Source organism: Corvus kubaryi, unplaced genomic scaffold (assembly GCF_017639235.1).
Source record: "Corvus kubaryi isolate FWS band 111438036 unplaced genomic scaffold, C.kubaryi_AGA036_p1.0 37308, whole genome shotgun sequence".
In the NCBI taxonomy this organism is placed as follows: Eukaryota; Metazoa; Chordata; class Aves; order Passeriformes; family Corvidae; genus Corvus; species Corvus kubaryi.
Genome location: NW_024581096.1, coordinates 7,316,077 through 7,326,632, shown reverse-complemented (window position 1 = coordinate 7,326,632; position 10,556 = coordinate 7,316,077). Strand labels below are relative to the sequence as shown.

General features: G+C 36.5%; 1 long non-coding RNA gene across 1 annotated transcript in view; it reads right to left on the bottom strand.

Moving 5' to 3' along the window:
• Positions 1-654: 654 nt before the first annotated feature.
• The window catches only part of LOC121664809, a 122,709-nt gene continuing 112,807 nt past the window's right edge, over positions 655-10,556 (bottom strand). Inside the window, exon 6 of the long non-coding RNA XR_006016139.1 lies at positions 655-2,151. This is a non-coding gene — a long non-coding RNA (uncharacterized LOC121664809). The remainder of the gene's footprint in view (positions 2,152-10,556) is intronic.

Here is a 10,556-nt window from a genome sequence, read left to right as displayed (position 1 = left end):
CTCTGTAATGATGGAGCATAAGGCCAGCAGTGGAAAGCTCACCTAGCGTTAGATCAGAGACCTAGAAACTTCCTAATCACAGGTGAGAGTCTGCATCCCTGTGTGCCAGCTCTTTGGTCTAAAAATAGGATAGTTGAACAGACTTGTTTGTGAAGCATGATGGAGACACCAAGAGCTTACTGACAAGGCTTCTGAGAACCTCATCTGTCAACATGAACATTATAACAAAAATATCATATACCAGGAGAAGAAGGAAAACTTTAAAATAATCAAGGTTTCAAATCTTGTGTTTCTCACATAGTTACTGATATATTTATTTAATATCCTCATGGTTTTACTTTAAAAACTAATTAAAAATACATCTATCTGGAAAATAACAGCTAAATTTCATTTGAATATGGAAAACTAAACCCATTAATTTTCTGGGTTTTGTCTCCAAAATGCTTTCCCTCTTTGCAGGTTATATTTAACACAGAAGTACTGTAATATTAGTATAGCAATATATAAATTATTAAATTGTATATCAGATTGTAATCCTTCCAGTAAGTTCTGTTTCTCATCTAGATTTTTTGATCACTGTTAGCTCCCAAAATGCTCTAGGAAAGAAGAGACTTTACAAACACCATAAAAGGAATATTCTCACAGCAACTGATAAAAAGGACTAGAAGTGTAATTTAAAACATGTAATACAGTAAATCAGAGTTAGACAGTGGTGTAATAAAATAATGCTTGAAAAAGGGGAAATGAAAGACAAATATGAACAAAAACTTTGCCAGTGGAGTGTTTTATGTTGCTAGAATAAATGTCCCAGGGAAAGTAAGGAAACATACCCTGTGTGGTTTTGCACCATGAATGCACAAACTCTTCATGATATTATTGCATGGAGTGATTAGAGATATCTTTAAAAGGTGCTTTCAATATCCTGCCTGCTCTGCCTGTTTGTCACAGATTATATATTTCTCAAAGATTGTATTAAAAATTATGCAAATTTCTTAAAGTCAAATTTTTCACCCATGGGTAACCTCATTTTCCAACTTCACATTAAATGGTTGAATATACACACAAATGCAGATCTAGCCATATATATAAAATGTGTGATATTTGTAATCACTGTGAGTATATTTGGTTATATTGGTTAATTCAGGAAAAATATTTTAAATTGGGTAATTGCATCACAGTGAACACCATAGCAATAAGATGTAAAATGTTCCTCACCATTAAAAATATTGCCCTTAGTAAGCTGTCCTTAATGTCATGTTGTTCAAGTAATTAAAATAGAAGTCATACTTAATTTTTTACAACCTTTACTGTGCTTCTATTAGTATTTTTAGAAGTTTTTACCTTCCTATGCTACTCAGAAAGAGAATTCATTTATCATCTGCTAGTTTATTGGTGTACTGGTTTGAATTTTTTACTATTTCTTTCCCACTGCTATAAATTTGAGTGTAGAACCTTGCTATAATCTGGAAACAAAATCCATATGCAAAAAAAAATATGTAGAGGATGACTTGTGACAGAAAAAAAATCACTCTAAATCCATCCATTTTTGCCAGTTTTCCCTAAAGACATGAAAAGTTCAAGGGCAATGAATGAATCACTAAATACAAAGCTATATAGGCCATATATTAATCAGTATATCTCATCTAAAAATTGTTGCTCTGTGTTTCAGATGCTTTCAAATTGAGCAGCATTTTGCTGTTCCACGAGAGTGAATGAGTAAAATTTTTTGCTTCTGTTAGCAAAGACTGCAGTATTTTCTGCATATAAAAGTAAGAATTGTACTTTAAATATAAATTATATTCCAGCATTTATGCTACATTATGACCCAAGAGATGTGCATTCCTTGGATGTGACATTTCCTGGGGAGTCACAGAAGGCTCATGTGTGCGTAAAGCTGTCGTAGAGGTTTCCATATCACTTCCAGGAGAAGCAGGGCACTGCTGAAGTGTCGCTGGAACCTGGCGCAGTCCTCAGCTGTTCCCTGGGGACACTCTCCTCCTCAGACTTGTGCTGGAGTACTCAGTGGCATACCAACAGCTGAAGATAACAGGATCACAAAGAAGGCTTCAAATCAATCTTGAAGGTACACACAGAATACAGCAGAGAATCCACACCAAAACCTGTGTGCTCATCGTGTAACTGCAGATGCATCTGGCAACAAGTGGAGAACAGAAAGTCTGTCACAGACTTAAAATCATGTGATTGTGCCTATGAAGAAGCTCTAGTTTTGATTAGAGATCTTGTGTTTCTCTCAGTGTGCAGGGTCAAGTCTTACACTATAAATACTTCATCATGGGTGCCCAGTCTTCATCTGTTTGGAAACCTGAGTTCAGAAGCAGTGACTGAGAGGGTCAAATTTATACTTGATGTAACTCCCTGGCAGAAAACCAAGGATAAATTTGGCCCATGTGTACAAATAGAAGTAACTAAAAATGTACAAGTGTTACAGAGCGAGATAAAGCAGCAAGTCAAGGGAGAACAGAGGGCATCAGCTTGAGAGGTAATCAATATGTGTGGGAGGCTGGAAAAGATAAGCAACACCAATGTCAACAGAAAGTCAGAAGCAGGGGGAAGAAAGCTATCACTGTGTTGTATAATAAAAACTTTCTCTCTGCAACCATCAGAGAAGTTTGCCTTTCATTATTTAATTGCTTGGGGTTATATTAAGCACTTGATTACACTAACATGCAAAAGCACAAGTGATGAGACCTCTTCTTAGGCTTTAATATGAAGTTTAAATATCCCATTTTAATGGAAAAAACTTGGTTTTCAGCTGTGATTACACCCCACCACCCATGGCCTAAAAAGCAGGCATTGTTTGTTAGATGGTGTGTACAGTAAGGGCAAGGCAGCTGGAGGGATAATGTGTTGCCCCCAAAAGGAATGGGCAAATAGAAAATCAAGGCTGTAACCATCCCGTTCCAATGTCAGTAATTTCTAATAGATGAAAGATGCTTTTTCGTTAATGAATAAATATCTAGACAGATCCCAACCATGGTACACATAAGACCTTGCAAGTCCAGAAGTGCAAACAGATAAAATGTTCACTTGTCAGGGGAAGACTTGGTCTGAATATCGCATGTTTATTTCAAGTAAATGGGGTTCCATTTATTTTCTCAGGTTGAGAGTGTGGTCTAGAGCATAATTTTGGAAGTGGAAAGGCCAGCTTACTAGGAAGGAATCATTATATAAAATGAATATCTGGATTCATCATTGCCCAATGTTCTGTGCAGACATTTATTCACATGAAATTAGGAAAATGCAATATAAACACGGTATTGACTATGAGAGTTTACATTCCCTAACTCCGAGGCTTCTATGCCTCCTTATAATGTATTTTAGAACATATGAAAAAATGGTCTTTGTTATTTTACGTGACAGAAAGGTGCAGATCCTTTCAGATCTTGACTGTTCTTCCAGGTGCTTTGAATACGCGTACTCACTAAACCAATGTTTGGTAATCCTCCAAAAAATAACTGAATTTTCTGATAGTTTAAATGTATGATCTACATGGCTGGACCTTTTAGATACATTCTCTCTTTTTAAAATGTCTGACCAGTGTGTTTTCCCATGTACAAACAAAATTATTTTAGATGTTGTTGGTGTTTTTTTACCAGTGTACTAGCAAAAAACTACAGTGTGTATACCGAAACAGGTAAATCCGCATTTTAGCTCACTTTAGAGATGCTTGATTAGTAATAGCTGTTAGTGTTATGATAGCATGTGTGCATCCTCCTTTTTGAAATGCATTGTCTAAACAATAGTATGGTTTTATGTACCCACATGCAATCCAAACTCCGTGTCTTTGACTTCCCCAGTTAGGGGCCCAATTCAAATGCATTAAAGTCTCTGTTTCCTTGTCTACTCAGGTCTTTTTCCAGCAGGTTGTGGTGCACAAACATTCATGCCAGTAGCCAACCTGCATACATTTGAAGTGAGATATGGCAAGTTTTCTCAACTCCCTCACTTCACTCTTGCAGTCCAGCGTCTCTGCTACACTTATCAGCAGTGAGCTGTTGCTTTATGTGTATCTTCTTAACTTCATCTCAGAATAATTGGAAAGTTTATGGAAAGCATATGTAAAGGAGAAAAAATAGAGATGAGACCCTAAAATGTTGTTTGCCAAAATCCTTACAAGAATTTGGTTTCTCTTAAGATTTAGATACCACTTATTTCAGTGCCTCTACTATGAAATTCCCCAGCCTCTCTTCTCTCTCCTTGGTGTCACTTGGGAATATATATGAAAACATCACCTCCAAAAGAACATGCTACACCCTGATTGTTTCCTACCGATGCACTTCTAAACACTGCACAGCACCTGTTTTGTCTTGTATACTGTTCATTTCATCCTGAAACGGATTGATTATAGGGTGTTGCACAAAGAGCAAAAAGGATAAATGGATCTTGAATTTGCCAGTCTTTTGGGTATCCATCAGTTTGACTGGCTTCAGAATTAGACACTGAAGGTTCATTTCAGTCTGATTTACAGTCAAGAGTTTGTGGTGCCTCACAGTGTATTTTAATTATTTGTCATTATCTTAATTTTTGACATGAAAAGGATTCTTTAGTCCCACATGCTATTCTGAGATGTGAAAATTTGTTCTCTTTATGAAAGAAAACACTAAACTGTTCTTTTTTTGGTTTTGAGGGGGTGTGGGGAAGGGGTTGTTTGGGTTTGGGGTTTTTTTCTGTCAAGAACATTAAGGCTTAAAACTACTCTGTGTATGTTCAGGCTACTCAGAATCTAAATCCATGCTTATTCTCTTTAAATAACTACTAATTCAGAAGAACGTAAATAATTTTCATTACTCTGTCTGCCACAGCTCATCACCTTCAACAAAACTATTCTGAGGTATTTTTAATAAAGTAAAAATTTTATCGTAGGATCCAGTTTAGACTACGGAATTGCAGAAGGAACCCCAAAATTACGTCTTCAAGACCTGTTAAGATGTATATAAAAAACAAAATCACATTTGCACGCATGATATTTCTAAAGAAATTTGTTCTCCCACTACAAATTTTTGAGGGGGTCCCCAAATCTCAAAACACTAGTACTCTAGCATTTGTGGCTTGTATTTTCAAATTATTCACTGCTAAATTAAATTCCTTTCTGCTAGAGAGAATCCCGCTTTGGCTTTGTCATTGACTTTACCAGGAACAGAGCCAGGCCCAAATGTCTTAACAATTATATTCTAATATACATAGGTGGCAGTCATCTTCCTACTAGTGTTTTAACTTTTTTATCCCATTGACTAAGAACTTGCTAATTTAACTGAAAGCATCTCATAGAATATTTTGGGTTTACCCTGAGAGAAACAAGGGCATTAAAAGAAAGATCACTCAACAAGACAGATTTGTTTGATGAGCAGTAAGTAGTTTCTCATTGACTGGCACAGGAGGCAAGAAAGATCTTGGAAATGTTTGTACAGGCAGAGAGCTGCTCTATGGGACCTGGCAATCTAGAGTGTATTGCTTTGAACATTATAAGGACTTAAGATTCGCTAGAAATTCAAAATGCAGCAGCATCCAAAAAAAAAAAAAAAACCCCAAACAGAAAAACAGTGGAAAGAAAGCAAGGCTTTCTATCTGATTGGTATATGTCATTAGCATCAGTCTAAAAAAATCAGCAGACAAAATTGAAATTGTTGATTTTAGGGAGCTATTGGCACTAAACTACTTAGGAAACAACAAAAGAAAAGGAATTATTTCACAAAAAAACCTCTTACTGTGTAGCAATTGCCTTTATGCTGTTATATGACCTCAGGAATAGGTTCTTCCTTTTTCATATATTTTAATAGTTATTTCATTTACCAGAAAAGGCAAAGTTACAAAAAGGAATTTTAATTCATTTCACCTTAAAATAAAAATAGGATACCTGGCATCTAATTTATAGCTCTTCCTTTGTTTATATTTTATAATTTTTCTTCTGATTCATTTAAAATCCTGTTGAAATGTTGAATATTAGACAGGCAGCACAGATGCTGATTCTGTTTGCAGTGGCCTAAAAAAGTGCAAGCTTTAATCTGATGTCTAGGCTGCATTAAAAAAATTGGATTGAAAAGGATTAGATTAGATTAGACCTTCTGGATTTAAAAATGTTAAAACTCCATTTATGCTTTAACATAATCTCCTTCCACTCTTGGAAGCCATCAAGCTGAGCTCTGTCCCTTGCAAGTATTTTTTATTATTATTATTATTAAATTTGCTTCTTTTTCATTTTAACATCCTAGTTTCATATTTGTAATAGCAAGAAATCCTCTGAGACAGATCTAAAAGTTCTTCCTGACCTGGTGAATGGAAGGGCAGGCACTTAAACCCCTGGCTTTTATGATGATTTTATGTATTTGTGCACAGTCACAAATGTAAATATTAATAGCTAGTTTTTAAAAGCCAAATAAGAGTGAGTGCTTTTAAGAACTTTAGAGGCTTGTGAAAGAGTGGCAATGTTTTACAGTACAACAACTTATTTACAATGCATTATTATGAAGAAATGCACAGTTTAAAAAGCAATCATGCACTTAAGTAAATCTGAAGCACCTATTATCAACAGCATCTGTAAAAAAAAAAAAAAAAACAACCAAGCAATAATATTGCAAAGCTGCTTGTGGTACTTCAGAATTCAGATTGGCTTTTATTTCTCATATAAATAAAACCAAGACATTGTTTGGAGGTTAAGGGATAGAATGTCTCAGAAGCAAAACAGAGGAATGAATAATAATCTTGGGATCCATGCAACCTTTACAGTGATCAAGATGATGATAATACTGCTGAATTTCTGAGCATTCCACACTAAGGGTGGGGCTATCAGATTTTCCAACATCACTTACTCCTTACTGAAAATACTTCAGGCAAACCAAAGACATTTAAAAATATTAGATAATATTATCTGATATGTGTGGAAGATTATAGAATACTAACTCATATGTGATTATATTAAATCACTGGCACCATTTCTGTTCAATTGTGGTGGAGCAGCCCTTTCTTTTTGCCCACGGAGCTTTGCTAAGTCATGTGATAGAACATACCACCACATATGCCTTAATTTCTGCCTCTAGACACAGGCTCTGGTCAACATACAGAAGATCCATTATCGTGATTTGGTATGACCTAGCAAAACAAGTAGATGAGTGCTGCTATCAGAAGAGAGGTGCTTGCTGAGCTGGTCTGGCGATTCCTAGATTAATTCAGGATGTCTGGAGGAACTAGCAAGGAACTGTATTTGCTCTAACGGATGAGTCCCACTGACTGATGAATCTGGTTCAGGATATTAGAAGTGAATTGTCCAATCCAGATTGTTGTGACACCAGCATAAAATGAACAAATAATCTGTTCAATAATGCCAATTCTCAATGTAGACACCTCTATAATTTCATCCAATAACTAAAAAGATGCTTATCATATCCATATTAAAGAATAAGGGTAACTAGGTAAAATTTTTTTTATCCAATCTTCTACAATCTTTCTGAGGCTCAAAGCTGTCAAGAAGGTGTAACTAGCCAAACACCATTTTCCCATAGCACCATCACAGAAACGGAAATATTTTATTACTTTGGTAGGTGTTTTTTACCTTAATCTTTTTGTTTTCCTATACTTTTCTGACAGCCACATTTAAGAAGAGAGATAGTTTACGATAGCACGCATTTGAGCCAGATTTCCTCTAATAAAGACTGGTTTGATTTCAAGTGCTCATTTTCATCATCCCTCAGACATGCCTCATTACACACTGCCCACATTTTCTCAGTTTCTTCAGCTAAGAAAGAGCATTGCTTGCTATGTTGGTTAGTACAGAAATCCTGTACTGCTGGCTAGACCATCAAAATATGAGCAAAACTACAGTGGCCCATGAGGTGTTATCTCCTATATAAAAACCAGCTATCAATTAAAAGTTGTTAGGATTAAGGGTCATAGTTCTCATTAAGAGAGTGTCCTGGGTTGCAGTGTATTCTATTACCATCCCCATCAGCTGTTGAAATCAGGTGGGGCAGTGTTTCCTTGCCTCCTCCCCCCAGACTATCTTGCTGTTAATTGCCCATCATTGCCCTGCCGCCTGACTCAGAGATAACTCCCTCCGGACTATCTTCTGTTAATGAGCCTAATCAACACTCTGCCTCATGACTCGTTACCCCATTGTGAGATGCTCCACCCAGAGGGAGGAACCAAGCATCCCATCATGGATATAATCTGAGGCTGAACACTAGAGACACCGGCTTCCCACTGGATTTCCAGAGGACAGGAGCTACACGTCCACCACTGGACTTCCTGAGGAAGAGCAGACTCTTTTACTACAGGATCACTGCTTCAGAGGACTGCAGCCACCATTTTACCAGACTGCTACCACCACCCTGCCTAACAGGGTGTCAGGTTGTACCTTGACTCTGTCAGTTTGACAGTGTTTTCTTTTACCTTTTTTTTCCCTTTTTCTTTAATTTCCATTAAATTGTTATTCTGACTTGGTGCCTCCCACTGGTTTGTTTTCAAACTAGTACAGAGAGTTGCACTTAGTCCCTCATAAAATGTACAAAAAATACGGCAAGAGCCACAGGAAAGCTGTATCACTGTTCATCCAAACATGAGACAAAAAAATTCTATGAATTGAAGACTGTAAGTTATCATTAACTTATTAAACTCATTAACGTTAATTCAGCTCTGATAACTGGTAAATTAGTACAATTTGAGATGCATTAGTTATAGGAAATTTATTTCTTGGTAGTTATCATAAAATCTGAAAAACAGTCAATATCTGCCACCAAAAAGACCACAAAAAGCAGTTTTCAAGTCCTCTATTTAGGGGCTGAAGCTATTAAAATCTGGATTTTTTCACCTTCTCTTCAACCCTGCAGTCATGGTTACGACAGAAATGAACTGTCATTAAAGGGTGAACCAAAACACTTGTCTGTAATTAACCATTGGTCCTAACAGCAAAGACTGAGGCACTGGAGAGACCTGGACTTCAGGAAACTGAATCATAGTCCTTGTAGTCCTTGTAGTGAGAAATGTGGATTATGGATGAAATGCAAGTACACTATTGTAAAGATGGTCGAGAAGACTGTGCTGCTTTAGGGAAGAATGCCAAGCCTACAGTGGTTTGCACGCTATAGAAGTAAATAACCACACTTTTTTTTTTGATTAATTTTCTCTAGTTTCACGCTTATAGGGGTTATGTTGGGTCCATTTTGATTGCTCTAGACTGTAGCAATTTCAGTACTGATTTTCATCAGTTTAAATTGTAATTGTTTAAAATTCTCACTTAAAAGATAATTTATCAACCATAACGATATTCTGAGACAATTCCAATTTTATATTTCAATTAAATTCTGACTAGATATTAAATTCAATACACTGAAATTTCCATTGTAATATAAAGATTAGAAAAACAAACAAACACCACAAGTTAATAGCACAATACTGGCTATTGATGGTTTTGATCATATTTTTTAAATTTTTACAATTGAAATTGCAATGTTCCAATTTTGTCCTTTTTTCTGAAAAAATTTCCCCTTTCATAGTAATTGAACAGGGTCTCTTTCACTGACAGAAACACCAGAATGGTATACCACGCTCTCCCAAGAATCTGTGTACCAAAGCCTTTAGCATTAGCTGTTCCTGAAAATATTTGCAAATGATACAGTACTACTGACATAGAGTACAAATCACTAGCCCAGACTTTTCTTATTAAATTTCTTCAATTCAATTTCCATGAAAAAAAATTGTCAAGGTTTTGTACCAGGCACATGCAGTGTGGAAGATGTGACAAGTTTTATAATTTTTCTACACTAGTAAATAGTTTTGAAAGTCCTTTAGATAATTGCACAAGTGCACCTCATGGGATTTTGTGAGTGAAAAATACTTTATATAATCTTTTTTTTTTCTCTCATATGCTGTTATTTCTGATTAATTGCACAATATTTACTATCCAATATTTAAAGTAAACTGATCTATACTGATTGTCTACATGCTGAGTAAGAAATAGGATACAAGGATTATAAGTAATTTTGTGGAATTTCTGTAACATACTATAGCCAATACCAGCTCAGTATTAAGCCCTAAACTGGCATGGTTATTTGACTGGATAGCCTTAAATCTATTAAGTAGATAGAAAGGCAATATACCAATATACACTCATACCAGTATGAAGCACTGCTATTCTTATTTGCAAGAAAAAAACTATTTTCAAAAAATTTATGGAAAAATTCTAACTCCTTTACATGGTTTCTGCAGGCCAAGTCAATCGGTTGTCATGAGTTAGCAAGCATAGCTCCAGATTTTCCGGCAGAGGTACTTACAGCCTCCTCTATGACCTCACAGAACCTATCAACTGGCTAGTTTGAATATTGACAATTTTTTAAGCCACTTAGAATTTTGACCACCTCTGTGGTCCACATTTAAGAATGGACAAACCCTGGGAAGTGCTGTCTCTTGCTTCCAGCTGGAGGACAGGTAACTGGATTGGGCCCGTACAGGGCCCAGCGGGCCCGGGCCGGGCCCTGACAGATCCGGGCCAGGACCTGCTCAGCCGGGCCCGGGCTGGGCCACAGCCATCCTGGAGCCGATGGGCC